The 22,448-nt window shown below is 49.3% G+C and overlaps 1 protein-coding gene across 2 annotated transcripts in view; it reads left to right on the top strand.

Moving 5' to 3' along the window:
- LOC146869285 (E3 ubiquitin-protein ligase TRIM39-like) overlaps nucleotides 1-22,448 on the top strand; it is a 114,558-nt gene that overhangs the window by 27,444 nt on the left and 64,666 nt on the right. The window lies entirely within an intron of this gene.

The raw sequence follows: 22,448 nt of genomic DNA on the forward strand, positions 1-22,448 counted from the left end.
AGTGAGATACAAGCACTTACCATACAAGAACCTTTTCTTCAAATGCACCAGAACAAGGTTGTTCTCCGTACCAACCCAAAATTCCTACCTAAAGTCATTTCCCCTTTTCACCTAAACCAATCTGTAGAATTACCAGTATTTTTCTCGCAACCTCAGACCGTTGCAGAAAGGGCTGTACACACGCTAGATGTCAAACGAGCCTTACTTTGCTATATCCAAAGAACACAACCTTTCAGAAAGACCAAACAACTGTTTGTCTCTTTCTCTCCACCACAGAACGGCAACCCCATCTCAAAATCAGGGATAGCTAGGTGGATTGTAAAATGCATCCAGATTTGCTACCACAAAGCAAAACGAACGCTATCCGTTCCGCCTAAAGCCCATTCTACACGGAAGATAGGGGCTTCCATGGCTTTTCTAGGGAACATCCCATTAGATGATATCTGCAAAGCAGCTACATGGTCAACACCACACACTTTCACTAAACACTATTGTGTAGATGTGCAAACCAAGCAACAAGCTAGTGTGGGCCAGGCTGTACTAAAAACACTATTTCAAACCACTGCAACAGATACCGGTGGTCGCCGCTAAGGTTGGGAACTGCTATATAGTCTATGCAAAAGTGTGTAATCTGCAGCTCATATGCCTCGAACGGAATATGCTACTTATCATTATGCATCTGTTCTTGGCATGTAGAGCTGCAGATCTACACACGCCCACCCACCTCCCCGGCTACCTGTATTTGTTGCAGTCTATCTTATTTAGATACAACACACATGGGTTTCTTCACTGTTGTTACTACGCTCCATCTTTCCCTACTGGCGAAAAACGATCTGAGGATGGAGTCGAAGCCCATGCGCAATACGATCCAAAGGAGGAGTCACCGAAATCGTGACTTCCAAAGACAGTCCAAGAAGAAAAACAAACTGCAAACATCCGGGCCCAACACCAGATGGCGATCTATGCAAAAGTGTACAGATCTGCAGCTCTACATGCCAAGAACAGATGCATACTGGTAAGTAGCATATTCCTTCTAGTAAACATTGAGTTTTTTTATACCTAAAAAACATTGTTTCTTATTTACATGTTTCTCTAAAATTCTACGCTATTTATCTCCATCAGTGCTTTGTGGGTCTTGTCACTGGTCAAAGAGACTCCTGGCACAGTGACCTGGGTTTCTTACTAGTATTTGTCCTAGTTTGTTTTAGATGTAGATGACAATTCAAGAGCTCTATCTCTGGAGCTGGCTTCAGGGAGTTCTGACATTTTATTTATTAGCACGGACTGGTCAGGTTAAAGTCTTTGTCACTCAATCTTGGCAGGAAGAGAGAGTGGAGCTGGGTGTGCCGTGACAGAGGAAACTGAGACAAAGGCTCAGAAGAGAGGCCTTCCCTCTCAGCTGCTACACAGAACTGCATTAATTCTTCTGAGGATGAAGAATGCAGGAAGTAAACAGCGAATGACCTTCAGAGCATCATTTGTCTCCCTCATTCCTTTCCGTTCACAAAAGTCTGGTCCGCTTCAAAGACCTGAAGAAGGTTTCCACAATCTACCTCCCTATCTGGCAGGTACCTCCATCCTCCATCATATGTACTATTCACACATAGGGGATCCAAAATGGACTCCTGTCCCCATACATTAAATCACAATAGACACACACCATGCTCATCTAAATGTAGCACGCATGTAACATGCACTCTCTCCGTAGGTGTCTAGGGGCTATAGATTACAGCTTGTAGCTAAATTGTAACAAAGATTTTAGTGTTTGAGGCTCCATTAGGACACACATCACTGCAGAAGTCCAAATACCTATTGTGAGAAGTTGGCCTGGTATATGATGCTCACTAGTTAAAGTGATCACCTTGTACCATGCCAGCAACCCTTATGGTGTGGTTGTAAGTCAACCTTTTCGGACTAGCTGCCCTAGTGGTAGCGTAGGCTAAGCAGTCTTTGAGGCTAAACTCGTGAAGCGTGTTAAGCCAGCTGTTTTACCAAATGTAACCCCCTTTTATACCAATGAAAGGACACCACACAGATATATATTCAAAATATATATGTATTTATTTCTCAAAGTAACCCCTAGTCTCTTTATGAGCACAGGAGCACAAATCGTCAAACAAGATTACAGTAGAATACACAGAAGTTGCACTTTATATGGATAGGCCCTGGTGGCCGCTCAAACCATATACTAAAATAGTGGTATAAGTACCACGAACAGAAAAGGGAAAAGGCCTAGGGCCTCTAGAATCGCTGGGCCTACAAGGAGCTAACTTCAGTTAGTGACCAGGAGGTCCACGGGTGGCGTGTGCAGAGCAAATAGTCACACGCGTGCTCCCATAGGTTTCAATGGGTGCGTAAAAAGTACAAAGTTACTGCAAAGAGGATCTTCCGGATGGACTAGGAACTCAAGATTTGGAACACAGGCACTAGAGATGTATTACTACACTTGGGCACAGGTGTGCCAGCTTTACCTCACCCACAGGAAGCGGGTGCATAGGCCTCGAAGTGCGTCGGGTTTCTTCTATCTGTTCCGGGGAGCCTGAAGACAAAGATGCTGCAGGCGGTCGGTCCGGGAGAGATGCAGTGGATCCAAGAGTGGATCGGAGATGTTGAAGACCTGTAAGTAGAGGGGACAGTGTTCACGGTCACTAGCCAGTGACCAGCGTGGCACCAGGTGGGTACCAGGCAGTGTCGGGTGCAAACAGGAAGAAAGGTGTAGCTTGTCTCTGCAGCCACGTGGTCCCTGGAGGTCGACGACGTCCAGGAGTCGGTTCACGAGCTGTCCCACGCAGGCTCTCGCTGTCGGCGGTGTCGGCGACTTGATCAAAGCAAACAAGCCTTGGCAAAAGCAATTGTTGTAGGAGATGAAATAAGCTGATGGTTCTGACCAGCAAGGTCAGAGGGACTGCTCCTTTGGAGGGGAGCAAGGGCCAGTCTGGAGCAACCAGACCAGCGGTGTATTTCGTAGAGTTCGTCGCCAAGATGGCTACTAGCCAGCGGGCCAGCAACCGGTTAGGCGCGTCGAGTGGCAAAATGCAGAAGGGCCCCACGCAGATCGTGGAGATGCTGGAGGGCTCACCTTTGGTGCAGATGCTGCTCGAGGGTTGGGCTTCTCAGATCCCAAAGCACAACTTGGAGGGAGCCTCGGTTGTTGCACTTGTCAGCTTGTCGTGGTCGTTTCAAGATGGCTGCTCCACGTGTCTCGGTGCCTCCACGGGTCTCCTCTTTTCAGGGACTGTGGATCGGGCGGTGAGAGGTCTGGAGGTCCAGGTCTTGTCAGTCTCTGGGCTCGGGCTCCGGCGGGAGGCGGCGGCAAAGCAGACGTTGATTCGCTGGATGGTGCTTGCGTTAGCAAGGTGGTCACTCCCTGACCACAGGGGAGATTGGCTTCAGTCCTCTGTGCGGCAGAGCGTCGAAGTTCCCGTCTTCTTCTTAGTGTTAAGTTGATTCCAGGATGTCTGAAGTCTTAGGACACAGCTCCTACCTTTAAGCGGATTCTAGGGGCCGGACTACCTGCTAGGTCCCTCCCTATGGGTGGGACCAGGAAGGGGGGTGGTTACACCCCCAATCCTTTGTCCAGCTCGCCCCAGGCCCGGGACTGGTGTGCCCCAGGACCGGTTTGAACTGGCATATGCACCGAGGCTCCTTGTGAGCCACAGGCATGTCTGGTTTCTTTCAAGCCCTACCTGACCAATACACAAAATCCTGTCTGGGGTGGTGCATGCACCTCCCCTGGCAGGAAACCCTTTGTCCACACCTCCCAAGCTGGAAGGACTCCCAGCAGCAGGAGGGCAGACTTGTGTCTGTGGTGGCAGCATCCATTTTGTGGAGCTGAGGCTATGTCTGATTTTACCCGGGTTTCAGGTACTGTACATGTCGTGTCCCTCTAGAAGGGTGGAATGCTAACCCCGTCGCCAGAATTGGCGAGGGGTTAGTATTCCAATTCGTATGACACCTTACTCGACATGTTTTGATAAAGCCAAACCAAAGATAGCATTTAACCGCGAGGTTCATAATGCACTTAAGAGTATATGGTATGACGATATCTGGAAACAGTAGAAGGAAGTTGTTCCGACCACTGCAGACAGGCTCAGCTCATGCCAGAGCACCATCTCACATGGAACCAAGCACTCTGCCTTCAGGATTGTTAAGGCCTGCCATAGGAGTGACTTATAGGTTACCAGGTGTCCCATTTAAGGTTAGGTATAGGTATACTACACCTAAGTAAGAGGTGATTACACCAACTTACCCCAGCTGAGTGATCAGCCAGTTGTGTCAAATTGTTAGGCCAAGCCTGGGGTGGCATAATACATGCTTCAGCCCCTGGCAGGCCTTGGGCACACCAATGCCCTGGGTACCTAGTGTACACTGGTACAGGGGCTGACAGGGTGATCCACTTCCAATTGGTTATGCACCTAGGGTGCATAGTTTTAATTTAGTAGAGAGAACAGCAGGCTGGGGGTCTGATTGGCAGGCCCACAGCCTCAATATGTCAAAAACCAGTGAAGCAAAAAGCAAAAATTTGGGGTGACCATAGGATAGCAGACCCTACTCTCCTACACAACCCCCCCCCCCAAACGCTGGGACATTAAACTAGCCTTGACCAGTCTCGTCTTCATGTCCTTAGTGGAAGTACCTGGAGAGACCATCTGCATTCCCATGGTCAGTACCTGGCCGGTGCTCCACTGTAAAGTCCATCCCCTGTAGGGAAATGGACCACCTAAGCAGTTTGGGGTTTTCACCCTTCATCTGATTTAGCCACAAGAGGGGCTTATGGTCGGTTTGAATCTTGAAGTGAGTGCCAAACAAGTATGGCCTCAGCTTCTTCAGGGCCCATACCACAGCAAAGGCCTCCCTCTCAATAGCTGACCAATTCTTCTCTCTGGGGGTCAACCTTCTGCTAATAAAAGCAATGGGTTGGTCTTGACCATCTACATTAAGTTGTGACAGCACAGCTCCCACACCCAACTCAGAAGCATCTGTTTGAACAATAAACTCTTTGGAGTAGTCAGGACTTTTCAGGATAGGTGCAGAGCACATGGCCTCCTTCAGGTCATCAAATGCCTTTTGACAGCTTACTGTCCACTGAACCTTTTTGGGCATCTTCTTGGATGTCAGATCATTAAGAGGAGTCACAATGGACCCATAGTTCTTAACAAACTTCCTGTAGTACCCAGTCAAGCCCAAGAAAGCTCGAACTTGAGTCTGGGTGGTTGGAGGGGACCAGTCCTTGATGGATTGTATCTTACTCTCCAGTGGTTGAACTTGGCCTCCACCTACAAGGTGGCCCAAATATACAACCTTACTCTGCCCTATCTGGCACTTAGTAGCCTTGATAGTGAGGCCTGCCCTTTGCAGAGCCTCAAGAGCCTTCTTCAGGTGGATCAGGTGATCCTCCCAGGTGGAGCTAAAGACAGCAATGTCATCCAGATATGCTGCGCAAAAGTCATCCAACCCAGTAAGGACTTGGTTCACCAGCCTTTGGAAGGTGGCAGGTGCATTCTTCAGACCAAAGGGCATCACCACAAACTGGTAGTGCCCACCTGGGGTTGAGAATGCTGTTTTGGCCTTAGACTCCTCAGCTAATCTGATTTGCCAATAGCCAGCTGTCAAGTCAAATGTGCTCAAAAACTTTGCAGAAGCTAGTTTGTCTATGAGCTCATCTGCCCTTGGAATAGGGTGTGCATCTGTCCTGGTGACAGCATTGAGACCCCTGTAGTCCACACAGAACCTCATCTCTCTCTTGCCATCTTTGGTGTGAGGTTTGGGGACCAGAACCACTGGGCTAGCCCAGGGGCTCTCTGAGGGTTCAATGACACCTAATTCCAGCATTTTATGTACCTCAGCCTTTATACAGTCCCTGACGTGGTCAGGTTGTCTGTAAAGCTTGTTCTTTACAGGCAGACTGTCACCAGTGTCCACCACATGGGTACACCAGTCAGTTTGACTAGGTATCAAGGAAAACATATGTGAAAATGATTGTAGAACCTGTCTACATTCAGTCTGCTGATGGGCAGTGAGGTTGCCTCCAAGGGTCACTCCTTCAACTGAGCCATCTTCAGGGTTCTGAGACAACAGGTCTGGGAGAGGGTCACTCTCTTCCTCCTGTCCCTCATCTGTAGCCATGAGCAAGCCCATGTCTGCCCTGTCAACATATGCTTTAAGCCTGTTAACATGGAGTACACTGTGGGGACTCCTGGGAGTTCCTAGGTCGACCAAGTAGGTGACCTCTCCCTTCTTTTCCAGGATTGTATGGGGTCCAGACCATTTGTCTTGGAGTGCTGCTGGGGCCACTGGCTCCAACACCCATACCTTCTGTCCTGGCTGAAACTCAACCAAGACAGCCTTTTGGTCATGCCAAGCTTTCTGTAAGGCCTGGCTTGCCTCAAGGTTTTTGGATGCCTTCTCCATATACTCAGCCATCCTGGAGCGGAGACCAAGTACATAGTCCACTATGTCTAGCTTAGGCTTTTTGAGAGGTAACTCCCATCCTTCCTTCACCAAACACAGTGGGCCTCTTACAGGGTGCCCAAACAACAATTCAAAGGGGCTGTAGCCAACTCCTTTTTGTGGGACCTCTCTGTAAGCAAACAGAAGGCAGGGTAGAAGGATGTCCCATCTTCGCCTGAGCTTTTCAGGTAATCCTTTGATCATACCCTTTAGGGTCTTGTTGAATCTCTCAACAAGCCCATTGCATTGTGGGTGATAAGGGGTGGTGAACTTGTAGTTGACACCACATTCCTTCCACATAGCTGTCAAGTATCCTGACATAAAGTTGGTACCTCTGTCAGACTACCTCCTTAGGAAACCCCACTCTGGAGAATACTCCCAGCAGGCCCCTGGCCACAACAGGAGCTGTAGTGGTCCTAAGGGGAATTGCCTCTGGATACCTGGTGGCATGATCCACTACCACCAGTATAAATCTGTGCCCAGATGCAGTGGGAGGATCCATGGGACCCACTATATCTATTCCCACTCTTTCAAAGGGGACCCCCACCACAGGTAGTGGTATTAGGGGGGCCTTTGTTGTGCCACCTGATTTGCCACTGGCTTGGCAGGTCACACAGGAGCGACAAAACTCCTTTGTATCTTCATTCATATGAGGCCAGTGAAAGTGAGGGACAAGCCTGTCCCAAGTCTTGTTCTGGCCTAAGTGTCCTGCTAAAGGAATATCATGGGCCAAGGTAAGAAGGAAGCCCCTAAATTGCAGAGGTATAACCAACCTCCTGGTAGCACCAGGCTTGGGGTCTCTAGCCTCTGAATAAAGGAGCCCTTCATCCCAATACACTTTATGGGTACCTTGAGCATTCCCAGCAGCCTCAGCAGCAGCCAGCTGTCTGAGGGGTTCAAGAGAGGGACAGGATAACTGAGCCTGCCTCAAGTCAGCCCTTGAAGGTCCCCCTGTCCCCAGAAACTCAACCTGATCAGGTTCAAGTTCTTCAGGGACAGTTCCTTCAGGGTCCTCTAGATCAGCTTCCTGGGAAGGCTGATCATCATTCTGAGGCAGGGGGGAAGGCACAGCCTTGACCCTCCTGTTCTTCTTCTTGGTAGGTGCTTGGTCCATTGTTCCAGGATCCAAGACCTGAGGTTCAGTGAGGCACTTTTTGGCCTGTGACCTGGTCACAGCAAGGACATGTGATGATATACCTAACATCTCTGCATCTGCATGAGTCCTGTACTCCACTTCTGACCATAGAGAACTCTCTAGGTCATTGCCCAACAAACATTCTACTGGGAGGTCTGCACTAACCACAACCCTTTTGAGGCCAGTTACCCCTCCCCATGAGAAGTTAACAACTGCCACACTATGTGAAGTAGTGGCATTGCTGGCATTGGTCACCAGGTAGTTCTCACCTGGTATGTACTGTCCAGGGCCCACAAAGCCTGGTGTCACCATAGTGACACTGGCACATGTGTCCCTGTAGGCTTGAGCCACTTTGTCATTAATTAAAGGAGTCTGTCTGTACTTGCCCAGGTTACTGGGGCTCACAGTCAGGGACAAATCAATGTCCCCATCACAGATCAAGACTGCCTGTGTCAGGGTTCTGTCTAAGTCAGAATCTCCTTCAGATCCCATAGTGATTCCCACTACACCCTTTGTCTGGGGACCAACACTGCTAACAGTAGTACGGGGAGCAGGTGCCTTAGGGGCAACAGTGTTGGGGGCTCCACCCTTTTTGCAATCACTAGTCCAGAGAGTTGTATTTTTGCAATGATTGCACCAGGGTTTCTTTTGACCTTCTTTCTTCTTTTTGGACTGTTGTTGGGACCCACCCTCCTTAGCAGTAGTTTGGGGCCCTGTTGAAGACTTCTGGTCTTTAGATTTCTGATCTCCACCCTTTTGGTCTGTTTTCTTCTTATCACCCCCTTGGCCCTGGTTCTGGTTCTTTTGCTTAACCCTGGTTCTGACCCATTTGTCTGCCTTCTTTCCCAATTCTTGGGGAGAGGTCAGATCAGAGTCAACCAAGTGTTGATGCAGTTGCTGGTTTTGACAGTTATTTAAAATCTGTTCTCTCATCATCAAATTATACAATCCTGTAAAATCAGATACCTTACTTCCCAGCAACCAAGCCTCCAAAGCCTTAGTGGCACATTCAACATATTCAGACCAGTCCTGAGTCTGTGTCTTTTGGGTGTCTCTGAACATTAACCTGTACTGTTCAGTGGTTAAGCCTAACCCATCTACCAGAACACTCTTCAGGACTCTGTAATTTCTGACATCCTCTTCTCTAACAGTGAGGAGTCTGTCTCTGCCTCTTCCTTCAAAGGAGAGCCAGAGGATTGCTGCCCACTGGTCTTCAGGAACCTGCTGTACTTTGCAGGCTCTCTCAAGAGCAGTTATCCATTTGTGGATGTCATCCCCACTTTTGTAGGGGGGCACAACCTTAGACAGGTTCCTATTATCAAAGACCCTATCTTTGTCCTTAGGGACAATGCTGCCACCAGTGGGTATAGACCCACTCTCTCTAGGTTGCCTAGCCTTGTTCAGTTTTTCTTCCATCAGGGCTACTTCTAGCTCCTGCTTCCTGATCCTCAGCTGGGCTTCCTGCATTCTGGCCTCATGTTCCCTCCTCTGAGGGGTGGTCATCCTTTTCCTGGAGTGACCTTGAGAGCCTCTAGAGCCATGGGAAGCATTGGAGTCACCTGAGCGATTCCTTTGCCTCCCAAGCCCTGTGTTAAGTCCACTGGGGAGATCCAATGGGGTAAACCCACTGTCAATCCCCAATAGCCTTAGTTTAGCTGGGCCAAGTATAACACTTGGCACTGGGCTAGTTCTCCCTTCATCTTCACTACTTTCTGTATCCTCACCACTTTCCTCCCCTGTAGTATGATTCTCATCTAAGGGATGGCTATTGGAAGGGGGTACCTCTGTAGCATCTTCAGAAGGGGGGCCTCCTGTTCCTGACCCTAAGGGGGCTAACTGGGAAGCTTTCCTGAGTTCTCTCTGATTCTCATCATTTTGCAAGAGTTCTCTGAGCTCAGCAGAGGTAGGGTTCTTGGGCTGTTTAAGGCCTCTAAGAGTTGCCAAATGCCTGAGCTCATTCTGGTTAAGGGTAGCAAAGCTGGATGGTGCCCTCTGGGGGTCACTCTCAACAGAGATGGGTACAGTGGACCCCTCTGCCCCGGCCATTGCTCTTAAGTGTGGGTGGATGTGTTGCAATCTACCTACACTTGGGTTTACCTACTAAACCTATCTAGTAGTTGTAGTCAGGGTGTGCTACTCCCTTTGCTCTACAACAACTAAGTTCAGTAGAACTTATGTATATCTAATCTTGTTTTATATGTACCTACAGGTACCTATGTGATCTTTCAATTGGTAACCAAGAGATTACAATGGTAAAACACAGCAAGCTCAAATCCAACCGCTGCTCACCAATGTGAGAAGTTGGCCTGGTATATGATGCTCACTAGTTAAAGTGATCACCTTGTACCATGCCAGCAACCCTTATGGTGTGGTTGTAAGTCAACCTTTTCGGACTAGCTGCCCTAGTGGTAGCGTAGGCTAAGCAGTCTTTGAGGCTAAACTCGTGAAGCGTGTTAAGCCAGCTGTTTTACCAAATGTAACCCCCTTTTATACCAATGAAAGGACACCACACAGATATATATTCAAAATATATATGTATTTATTTCTCAAAGTAACCCCTAGTCTCTTTATGAGCACAGGAGCACAAATCGTCAAACAAGATTACAGTAGAATACACAGAAGTTGCACTTTATATGGATAGGCCCTGGTGGCCGCTCAAACCATATACTAAAATAGTTGTATAAGTACCACGAACAGAAAAGGGAAAAGGCCTAGGGCCTCTAGAATCGCTGGGCCTACAAGGAGCTAACTTCAGTTAGTGACCAGGAGGTCCACGGGTGGCGTGTGCAGAGCAAATAGTCACACGCGTGCTCCCATAGGTTTCAATGGGTGCGTAAAAAGTACAAAGTTACTGCAAAGAGGATCTTCCGGATGGACTAGGAACTCAAGATTTGGAACACAGGCACTAGAGATGTATTACTACACTTGGGCACAGGTGTGCCAGCTTTACCTCACCCACAGGAAGCGGGTGCATAGGCCTCGAAGTGCGTCGGGTTTCTTCTATCTGTTCCGGGGAGCCTGAAGACAAAGATGCTGCAGGCGGTCGGTCCGGGAGAGATGCAGTGGATCCAAGAGTGGATCGGAGATGTTGAAGACCTGTAAGCAGAGGGGACAGTGTTCACGGTCACTAGCCAGTGACCAGCGTGGCACCAGGTGGGTACCAGGCAGTGTCGGGTGCAAACAGGAAGAAAGGTGTAGCTTGTCTCTGCAGCCACGTGGTCCCTGGAGGTTGACGACGTCCAGGAGTCGGTTCACGAGCTATCCCACGGAGGCTCTCGCTGTCGGCGGTGTCGGCGACTTGATCGAAGCAAACAAGCCTTGGCAAAAGCAATTGTTGTAGGAGATGAAATAAGCTGATGGTTCTGACCAGCAAGGTCAGAGGGACTGCTCCTTTGGAGGGGAGCAAGGGCCAGTCTGGAGCAACCAGACCAGCGGTGTATTTCGTAGAGTTCGTCGCCAAGATGGCTACTAGCCAGCGGGCCAGCAACCGGTTAGGCGCGTCGAGTGGCAAAATGCAGAAGGGCCCCACGCAGATCGTGGAGACGCTGGAGGGCTCACCTTTGGTGCAGATGCTGCTAGAGGGTTGGGCTTCTCAGATCCCAAAGCACAACTTGGAGGGAGCCTCGGTTGTTGCACTTGTCAGCTTGTCGTGGTCGTTTCAAGATGGCTGGCTCCACGTGTCTCGGTGCCTCCACGGGTCTCCTCTTTTCAGGGACTGTGGATCGGGCGGTGAGAGGTCTGGAGGTCCAGGTCTTGTCAGTCTCTGGGCTCGGGCTCCGGCGGGAGGCGGCGGCAAAGCAGACGTTGATTTGCTGGATGGTGCTTGCGTTAGCAAGGTGGTCACTCCCTGACCACAGGGGAGATTGGCTTCAGTCCTCTGTGCGGCAGAGCGTCGAAGTTCCCGTCTTCTTCTTAGTGTTAAGTTGATTCCAGGATGTCTGAAGTCTTAGGACACAGCTCCTACCTTTAAGCGGATTCTAGGGGCCGGACTACCTGCTAGGTCCCTCCCTATGGGTGGGACCAGGAAGGGGGGTGGTTACACCCCCAATCCTTTGTCCAGCTCGCCCCAGGCCCGGGACTGGTGTGCCCCAGGACCGGTTTGAACTGGCATATGCACCGAGGCTCCTTGTGAGCCACAGGCATGTCTGGTTTCTTTCAAGCCCTACCTGACCAATACACAAAATCCTGTCTGGGGTGGTGCATGCACCTCCCCTGGCAGGAAACCCTTTGTCCACACCTCCCAAGCTGGAAGGACTCCCAGCAGCAGGAGGGCAGACTTGTGTCTGTGGTGGCAGCATCCATTTTGTGGAGCTGAGGCTATGTCTGATTTTACCCGGGTTTCAGGTACTGTACATGTCGTGTCCCTCTAGAAGGGTGGAATGCTAACCCCGTCGCCAGAATTGGCGAGGGGTTAGTATTCCAATTCGTATGACACCTTACTCGACATGTTTTGATAAAGCCAAACCAAAGATAGCATTTAACCGCGAGGTTCATAATGCACTTAAGAGTATATGGTATGACGATATCTGGAAACAGTAGAAGGAAGTTGTTCCGACCACTGCAGACAGGCTCAGCTCATGCCAGAGCACCATCTCACATGGAACCAAGCACTCTGCCTTCAGGATTGTTAAGGCCTGCCATAGGAGTGACTTATAGGTTACCAGGTGTCCCATTTAAGGTTAGGTATAGGTATACTACACCTAAGTAAGAGGTGATTACACCAACTTACCCCAGCTGAGTGATCAGCCAGTTGTGTCAAATTGTTAGGCCAAGCCTGGGGTGGCATAATACATGCTTCAGCCCCTGGCAGGCCTTGGGCACACCAATGCCCTGGGTACCTAGTGTACACTGGTACAGGGGCTGACAGGGTGATCCACTTCCAATTGGTTATGCACCTAGGGTGCATAGTTTTAATTTAGTAGAGAGAACAGCAGGCTGGGGGTCTGATTGGCAGGCCCACAGCCTCAATATGTCAAAAACCAGTGAAGCAAAAAGCAAAAATTTGGGGTGACCATAGGATAGCAGACCCTACTCTCCTACACCTATATTCAAAGCGTGACAAACAGAGTGTTCATGGGTAGAAACCAACTCTCGCTGAGCTCTGTGTGTGTGATTTCATTTGTAGGTCTTGTAAAATGTCTTCTCTACGGGTGGAACTCATTCATGATGTATAATATTATGTGAAGTTCTCCATGTGCTCGGTCATGTGACACAGATTAGAATATAACAGACAATGCAGTGTCATGTGACCCCATTCAAAATATCACACACTATGTCATGTGGCCTCATTCAGTAAATCCTACACTGCACTGCTTCATGTGATAACATTCAGAATATCACAGATTGTGTCATGTGACTTGTTTTAGACTAGCATACTGTGTCATGTAAAATTCAGTCATATCACCCACTGCTTTGTCATATGACCAGGGACATTGATTCTAGGAGTGGGCGTCAAACTCCGCTTCTTTGGCACAGTTTTGAAACATTCCACATGCTTGGAGCATGGAGTTTGGCAAAACTCTGCCTGCTGGCGGCAGAGCAGAGTTTGGCGCCCACCCTACCAACACCACTCAGAAATCAATATGCTCCCAAGAATGCGAGTGGGAAAACAAGCTGCTTACATGGCCATTGTGGGCTTTGTGCATCTCTGAAAAGCCCGTAAGCTGTAAGATGCCTGCACACATCCGTGTCCACACTTTTCAGTTATAGTCTGATAACTATGCCCTTCAACACCCTATAACGTCCTTCAACATCCCCTTTCATTCTGGTGACAAAGCTGAATTCAGAATATAAAACTTCTGCTTCCACCAGTAACACTGAAGGCGGTGTGGAAGTACGGCAGGATTTGCTGTTGCTGTTGTTACAGTGTTACAGAGTTGTTACAGAGTGCCATAGCTGTTGGCCCGAGACAGGTTCATCTTCTCTTAATGAATAGGTAAGTGGACTCCGCTTCCTCCTGATGCAATGCCCCAATAGGCCGCTACTTGCTCACATTGGATACTTTGTATTTGTTGTTATTATCTGCTGGTAAACAATATGTGCAGTTTACACAGCATGTCGCAACTTGGACAATAACATCAGAACATTGGAATTCTCTATAGGAGGGTGACACAGGCAGCGGACGTGTGCGGAATAGGTGCATAGCTTTCCCTCATGCAAATCCTGCTCGTTCTGCAGTGGTAACTTTTTACTGCATGAACCTGTTGGTGCTACCAGTAATCAATGTGTACCAGGGGTCTCCAACCTTTTCTGTAGAGAGAGCTACTTCTGATCAGTAAAATCATTGTGAGCTACTAAAGGCCGAGCAACTGGTGCATTGCTCCCGGGGTCCCCCCCCCCCCTAGTACTCCCCAAAAAGGTACCGCTCGCAAGTGGTCCTTAGGCACAAACCGGAGCCAGGAACCTATTTTAAATTTTTCTCATTATTTTATTACAATTTATAATGCTTCCAGTGAGGGTCATTAGGCGCTGTCCATAGGCCGTAGTCGATAGGAGATTAAGTCATTTGTCCAGAATCACAGGATGTCGAGCCTAAGCTGAGACTCGAATCTAGAGAAAGCTTCATATCCACAGGCGCCGCACTAGCAATGCAGCTGATGCACTTCTGTTTCTAGAGAAAGCTTCACATCCACAGGCACCGCACTAGCAAAGCAGCTGATGCACTTCTGTTTCTAGAGACAGCTTCAAATCCACAGGCGTTGCACTAGTAAAGCAGCTGATGCACTTCTGTTTCTAGAGAAAGCTTCACATCCACACACGCCGCACTAGCAAAGCAGCTGATGCACTTCTGTTTCCAGAGAAAGCTTCACATCCACAGGCGCCGCACTAGCAAAGCAGCTGATGCACTTCTGTTTCTAGAGAAAGCTTCACATCCACAGGGCCTCACTAGCAAAGCAGCTGATGAACTTCTGTTTCTAGAGAAAGCTTCACATCCACAGGCGCCGCACTAGCAAAGCAGCTGGTGCACTTCTGTTTCCAGAGAAAGCTTCACATCCACAGGCGCCGCACTAGCAAAGCAGCTGATGCACTTCTGTTTCTAGAGAAGGCTTCACATCCACAGGCGCCGCACTAGCAAAGCAGCTGATGCACTTCTGTTTCTAGAGAAAGCTTCACACCCACAGGCGCCGCACTAGCAAAGCAGATGATGCACTTCTGTTTCTAGAGAAAGCTTCACATCCACAGGCGCCGCACTAGCAAAGCAGCTGATGCACTTCTGTTTCCAGAGAAAGATTCACATCCACAGGTGCCGCATTAGCAAAGCAGCTGATGCACTTCTGTTTCTAGAGAAAGCTTCACATCCACAGGCGCCGCACTAGCAATGCAGCTGATGCACTTCTGTTTCTAGAGAAAGCTTCACACCCACAGGCGCTGCACTAGCAAAGCAGCTGATGTACTTCTGTTTCTAGAGAAAGCTTCAAATCCACAGGCACCGCACTAGCAAAGCAGCTGATGCACTTCTGTTTCTAGAGAAAGCTTCAATATCCACAGGCGCCGCACTAGCAAAGCAGCTGATGCACTTCTGTTTCTAGAGAAAGCTTCACATCCACAGGCGCCGCACTAGCAAAGCAGCTGATGCACTTCTGTTTCTAGAGAAAGCTTCACATCCACAGGCGCCGCACTAGCAAAGCAGCTGATGCACTTCTGTTTCTAGAGAAAGCTTCACATCCACAGGTGCCGCACTAGCAATGCAGCTGATGCACTTCTGTTTCTAGAGAAAGCTTCACATCCACAGGTGCCGCACTAGCAAAGCAGCTGATGCACTTCTGTTTCTAGAGACAGCTTCAAGTCCACAGGCGTTGCACTAGCAAAGCAGCTGATGCACTTCTATTTCTAGAGAAAGCTTCTGATCCACAGGCGCCGCACTAGCAAAGCAGCTGATGCACTTCTGTTTCTAGAGAAAGCTTCACATCCACAGGCGCCGCACTAGCAATGCAGCTTATGCACTTTTGTTTCTAGAAAAAGCTTCACATCCACAGGCGCTGCACTAGCAAAGCAGCTGATGCACTTCTGTTTCTAGAGAAAGCTTCACATCCACAGGTGCCGCACTAGCAAAGCAGCTGATGCACTTGTGTTTCCAGAGAAAGCTTCACATCCACAGGCGCCACACTAGCAATGCAGCTGATGCACTTCTGTTTCTAGAGAAAGCTTCACATCCACAGGCGCCGCACTAGCAAAGCAGCTGATCCACTTCTGTTTCTAGAGAAAGCTTCACATCCACAGCCACCGCACTAGCATTGCAGCTAATGCACTTCTGTTTCTAGAGAAAGCTTCACATCCACAGGCGTCGCCCTAGCAAAGCAGCTGATGCACTTCTGTTTCTAGAGAAAGCTTCACATCCACAGGTGCCGCACTAACAAAGCAGCTGATGCACTTCTGTTTCCAGACAAAGCTTCACATCCACAGCCGACGCACTAGCATTGCAGCTGATGCACTTCTGTTTCTAGAGAAAGCTTCACATCCACAGGCGCCGCACTAGCAAAGCAGCTGATCCACTTCTGTTTCTAGAGAAAGCTTCACATCCACGGCCGCCGCACTAGCATTGCAGCTAATGCACTTCTGTTTCTAGAGAAAGCTTCACATCCACAGGCGTCGCCCTAGCAAAGCAGCTGATGCGCTTCTGTTTCTAGAGAAAGCTTCACATCCACAGGTGCCGCACTAGCAAAGCAGCTGATGCACTTCTGTTTCAAGAGAAAGCTTCACATCCACAGGCGTCGCACTAGCAAAGCAGCTGATGCACTTCTGTTTCAAGAGAAAGCTTCAATATCCACAGGTGCCACACTAGCAAAGCAGCTGATGCACTTCTGTTTTAAGAGAAAGCATCACATCCACACGCGCCGCACTAGCAATGCAGCTGATGCACTTCTGTTTCCTGAGAAATGTTCCCATCCACAGGCGCCGCACTAGCAAAGCAGCTGATGCACTTCTGTTTCCAGAGAAAGCTTCACATCCACAGGCGCCGCACTAGCAATGCAGCTGATGCACTTCTGTTTCCTGAGAAATGTTCCCATCCACAGGCGCCGCACTAGCAATGCAGCTGATGCACTTCTGTTTCCAGAGAAAGCTTCACATCCACAGGCGCCGCACTAACAAAGCAGCTGATGCACTTCTGTTTCCAGAGAAAGCTTCACATCCACAGGCGCCGCACTAGCAATGCAGCTGATGCACTTCTGTTTCCTGAGAAATGTTCTCATCCACAGACGCCGCACTAGCAAAGCAGCTGATGCACTTCTGTTTCCAGAGAAGCTTCACATCCACAGGCGCCGCACTAGCAAAGCAGCTGATGTACTTCTGTTTCTAGAGAAAGCTTCACCTCCACAGGTGCCGCACTAGCAAAGCAGCTGATGCACTTCTGTTTCCTGAGAAAGCTTCTCATCCACAGGCGCCACACTAGCAAAGCAGCTGATGCACTTCTGTTTCTAGAGAAAGCTTCACATCCACAGGCGCCAAACTAGCTAAGCAGCTGATGCACTTCTGTTTCCAGAGAAAGCTTCACATCCACAGGTGCTGCACTTGCAATGCAGCTGATGCACTTCTGTTTCTAGAGAAAGCTTCACATCCACAGGCGCCGCACTAGCAAAGCAGCTGATGCACTTCTGTTTCTAGAGAAAGCTTCACATCCACAGGCACCGCACTATCAAAGCGGCTGATGCACTTCTGGTTCTAGAGATAGCTTCAAATCCACAGGCGCCGCTCTAGCAAAGGAGCTGATGCACTTCTGTTTCCAGAGAAAGCTTCACATCCACAGGCGCCGCACTAGCAATGCAGCTGATGCACTTCTGTTTCTAGAGTGAGCTTCACATCTACAGGCGCCGCACTAGCAAAGCAGCTGATGCACTTCTGTTTCCAGAGAAAGCTTCACATCCACAGGCGCCGCACTAGCAATGCAGCTGATGAACTTCTGTTTCTAGAGAAAGCTTCAAATCCACAGGCGCAGCACTAGCAAAGCAGCTGATGCACTTCTGTTTCCAGAGAAAGCTTCACATCCACAGGCGCCGCACTAGCAATGCAGCTGATGCACTTCTGTTTCTAGAGAAAGCTTCACATCCACAGGCGCCGCACTAGCAAAGCAGCTGATGCACTTCTGTTTCTAGGGAAAGCTTCACCTCCACAGGCGCTGCACTAGCAATGCAGCTGATGCTCTTCTGTTTCTAGAGAAAGCTTCACATCCACAGGCGCTGCACTAGCAATGCAGCTGTTGCACTTCTGTTTCTAGAGAAAGCTTCACATCCACAGGCGCCGCACTAGCAAAGCAGCTGATGCACTTCTGTTTCTAGAGAAAGCTTCACATCCACAGGCGCCGCACTAGCAAAGCAGCTGATGCACTTCTGTTTCTAGAGAAAGCTTCACATCCACAGGCGCCGCATTAGCAATGCAGCTAATGCATTTCTGTTTCTAGAGACAGCTTCACATCCACAGGCGCCGCACTAGCAAAGCAGCTGATGTACTTCTGTTTCCAGAGAAAGTTTCAAATCCACAGGCGCCGCACTAGCAAAGCAGCTGATGCACTTCTGTTTCCAGAGAAAGCTTCACATCCACAGGCGCCGCACTAGCAATGCAGCTGATGCACTTCTGTTTCTAGAGAAAGCTTCAAATCCGCAGGCGCCGCACTAGCAATGCAGCTGATGCACTTCTGTTTCTAGAGAAAGCTTCACATCCACTGGCGCCGCACTAGCAAAGCAGCTGATGCACTTCTATTTCTAGAGAAAGCTTCAAATCCGCAGGCGCCGCACTAGCAATGCAGCTGATGCACTTCTGTTTCTAGAGAAAGCTTCACATCCACAGGCGCCACACTAGCAAACCATTATTCAAGTGCTGCAGACATAGTCGCAGCACGCGGGATGCTGGCAGAAGCAGTGTACGCACATCCAAGAGTGCATATCCCACCTTGTATGTCAACCAATGAGAAGCGGCCAACATGGACTGGAAGCACACCAGTCACTGATTGTGGTCAGTCTGACACTGCTCATGCAGGACTGATGTTACTCGCTTTTCCCCACCACTCCCCAGTGAAGCTTAATAGACAATGGGAGCAGTTGGTGTGCGACAGCGGGCAAGAATGGAAAAGAAGCAAAAAAAGGCCTAAAAATAAACAAAACTGCAATGACAGAATACAAAAGTGGGGTCAGGCTGCGAGCTACTGATAGGTTGTTGGCAAGCTACCAATAGCTTGCGATCGATCGGTTGCAGACCTCTGCTTTATATGTTTGTTGATTTTTTCCCTCATCATTCTAGATAGTAATTTCATTAAACATTAGCCAACATACCACCACAGGACGCTTGCTTATTATTTAATATTTATCATCCTGAAGTCCTACTGTAATGAACCAACATACGGCCACGGGACGCTTGCTTATTATTTTAAAATTTTACCAGCCTGAAGCCATACTTTATTACCGTTTTAGTGCTGCGTGGCCTTGTTAGATCATCTTCGAGGTTTCATGGTTCACTTAAATGATGAAGTCTGCATTTTAACAATCAGAAAATGTATATTTTTGTGCCTCACTCTCGACACCCTTTAATTTTATGGCCCGTTTTCATGATGTTTTTATACCATATTCTGAACATCTTTTCAGGTATCTCCTATGTCTGTTTACCAGGTTAATTTCCTGTCTTGTAAAACATCTTGTGAAAACATTAATCCTGTAAAATAGTTTATTACCATAACTGTTACTTACTTACTCGCATCGCTTCCCACCCTCGTCTTTGCTACTCCCTGTGCTAGGTATGATGATGAGGCGGTAATGGTAGAGCGAATGAAGGGAACGCAGCAAGGGATAGAAAATGACCCATCACTGCATGGCTTCATAGTAAAGCCATACTCTGATTGGCCATGTCCTTCTGTAAAGCCAAACCTGCTGCCTCCAAGACTAGGCCTACTCTTCGCCTCTTGAGCCAATCCAGAAGCTGCTTCACAGCATAAGAGCAGCGTCCGGATTGGTTGGAGCAGGCAAAGTCAGCTCTCCTTAGGATCCAGTGATCCCTGGCTCCCTAACGTTGTGCGGGTAGGACAGGCCTTATGTGCACATGTCGGGTTGGTCATAGGAAGACACCCATCCATCCTGACATGCGCACTTACACATCTTTAGACCCAGACACTCTTCTGGTGACGTCTATAATCATGCCCTACCCCCGCCCACTCATAAATTGAAAGTCTGCTGCTTGCAATGTGCAGCCGGCCCGCGGCTGTAAAATAAGCACTGTGGCCAGTAATATAAACTTTACAAATGCATATTAGGGTCCAGGAGGGCAGCAAATACAGGCAGGCAATGCCCCCATAGATAAACCGCCGCTGGGTGGAATTACATCTAGTACATCAGGACTAGAATTTTGTGATTGTTGTCCCCCATATTTCATGGTTTTCCTCCCTTATGCCAAGAAGCATCTCCAAAGAGCTAGTGCCAGTATTTTGTCACAGTTACCCCCTATGCCAAACATTGCCTCCAGTGTGCGAGTAGCAGTGGTTTTCACAGGTGGCTGTCCATGCCAAACATTGCCTGCCGTGTGCCAGTAGCAGTGGTTTTCATAGGTGCCTGTCCATGCCTACAATTACTTCCAGTGTGCCAGTAGCAGTGGTTTTCACAGGTGCCCGCCCATGCCGACAAGTGCCTCCAGTGTGCCAGTAGCAGTGGTTTTCACAGGTGCCTGTCCATGCCGACAATTGCATCCAGTGTGCCAGTAGCAGTGTTTTTCACAGGTGCCTGTCCATGCCTACAATTGCCTCTAGTGTTTCAGTAGCAGTGGTTTTCACAGGTGCCTGTCCATGCCAAACATTGCCTGCCGTGTGCCAGTAGCAGTGGTTTTCACAGGTGCCTGCCCATGCCGACAATTGCCTCCAGTGTGCCAGTAGCAGTGGTTTTCACAGGTGTCTGCCCATGCCGACAATTGCCTCCAGTCTGCCAGTAGCAGTGGTTTTCACAGGTGCCTGCCCATGCCTACAATTGCCTGCCGTGTGCCAGTAGCAGTGGTTTTCACAGGTGCCCGCCCATGCCGACAATTGCCTCCAGTGTGCCAGTAGCAGTGATTTTCACAGGTGCCTGTCCATGCCAGCAATTGCCTCCAGTGTGCCAGTAGCAGTGGTTTTCACAGGTGCCTGCCCACACCAACAATTGCCTCCTGTGTGCCAGTAGCAGTGGTTTTCACAGGTGCCTTCCCATGCCGACAATTGCCTCCAGTCTGCCAGTAGCAGTGGTTTTCACAGGTGCCTGCCCATGCCTACAATTGCCTCCAGTGTGCCAGTAGCAGTGGTTTTCACAGGTGCCTGTCCATGCCAAACATTGCCTGCCGTGTGCCAGTAGCAGTGGTTTTCACAGGTGCCTGCCCATGCCGACAATTGCCTCCAGTGTGCCAGTAGCAGTGGTTTTCACAGGTGTCTGCCCATGCCGACAATTGCCTCCAGTCTGCCAGTAGCAGTGGTTTTCACAGGTGCCTGCCCATGCCTACAATTGCCTGCCGTGTGCCAGTAGCAGTGGTTTTCACAGGTGCCTGCCCATGCCGACAATTGCCTCCAGTGTGCCAGTAGCAGTGGTTTTCACAGGTGCCTGTCCATGCCAGCAATTGCCTCCAGTGTGCCAGTAGCAGTGGTTTTCACAGGTGCCTGCCCACACCAACAATTGCCTCCTGTGTGCCAGTAGCAGTGGTTTTCACAGGTGCCTTCCCATGCCGACAATTGCCTCCAGTCTGCCAGTAGCAGTGGTTTTCACAGGTGCCTGCCCATGCCTACAATTGCCTCCAGTGTGCCAGTAGCAGTGGTTTTCACAGGTGCCTGTCCATGCCAAACATTGCCTGCCGTGTGCCAGTAGCAGTGGTTTTCACAGGTGCCTGCCCATGCCGACAATTGCCTCCAGTGTGCCAGTAGCAGTGGTTTTCACAGGTGCCTGCCCATGACAACAACTGCCTCCACTGTGCCAGTAGCAGTGGTTTTCGCAGGTGCCTGCCCATGACGACGATTGCCTCCAGTGGGGCAGTAGCAGTAATTTTCACAGGTGCATGTCCATGCCGACGATTCCCTCCAGTGTGCCAGTAGCAGTGGTTTTCACAGGTGCCTGCCCATGCCGACAATTGCCTCCAGTGTGCCAGTAGCATTGGTTTTCACAGGTGCCTGCCCATGCCTTCAATTGGCTCCAGTGTGCCAGTAGCAGTGGTTTTCACAGGTGCCTGCCCATGCCTACAATTGCCCAGTGTGCCAGTAGCAGTGGTTTTCACAGGTGCCTGCCCATGCCTACAATTGCCTCCAGTGTGCCAGTAGCAGTGGTTTTCACAGGTGCCCGTCCATGCCGACAATTGCCTCCAGTATTCCAGCAGTAGACGTTTTCTATGGGTCTCTCTATAAGCCACAAATTACCTTCAATATGTAAGGGCCAATGGCAGACTAGCAAGCATTACATCACATTCTCACTCACATTTACTCAACCACACTCAATCATTCATTCTCACTCAGTCTACCTCACTCTCACTCATTCTTACTCTGACTCCAACATACTTACTCATACTCACTTGCTCTAACTGTCATTCTCCCACACTCTGTTTCACTCATTCTCTCTCCTTCATTCACACTCACTCCAACTCCTACTCACTCATACTTTTTCACTTGTGCACTCACTCTTATTGTCACTCATTCTGACTCTCATGCTCACTGCCACTCATTCTCACTCACTACCTTTTAGTGGCTCTCACACACTACCTGTCACTGACACTCACTTTTACTTAGAAACACTCATGCTCACACGTACACTCACAAACACACTCCGATCCCCAGGCACGTACCCTACATACGTTTAAAAGCATTTTTTTATTTAAGACATCTGCTACAGAAGTTCTCATTCTAGATCCTTGTGCCCCATTTATTACTACACTAACAGTGAAT

Source organism: Triturus cristatus, chromosome 1_1 (assembly GCF_964204655.1).
Source record: "Triturus cristatus chromosome 1_1, aTriCri1.1, whole genome shotgun sequence".
Classification (NCBI taxonomy): domain Eukaryota; kingdom Metazoa; phylum Chordata; class Amphibia; order Caudata; family Salamandridae; genus Triturus; species Triturus cristatus.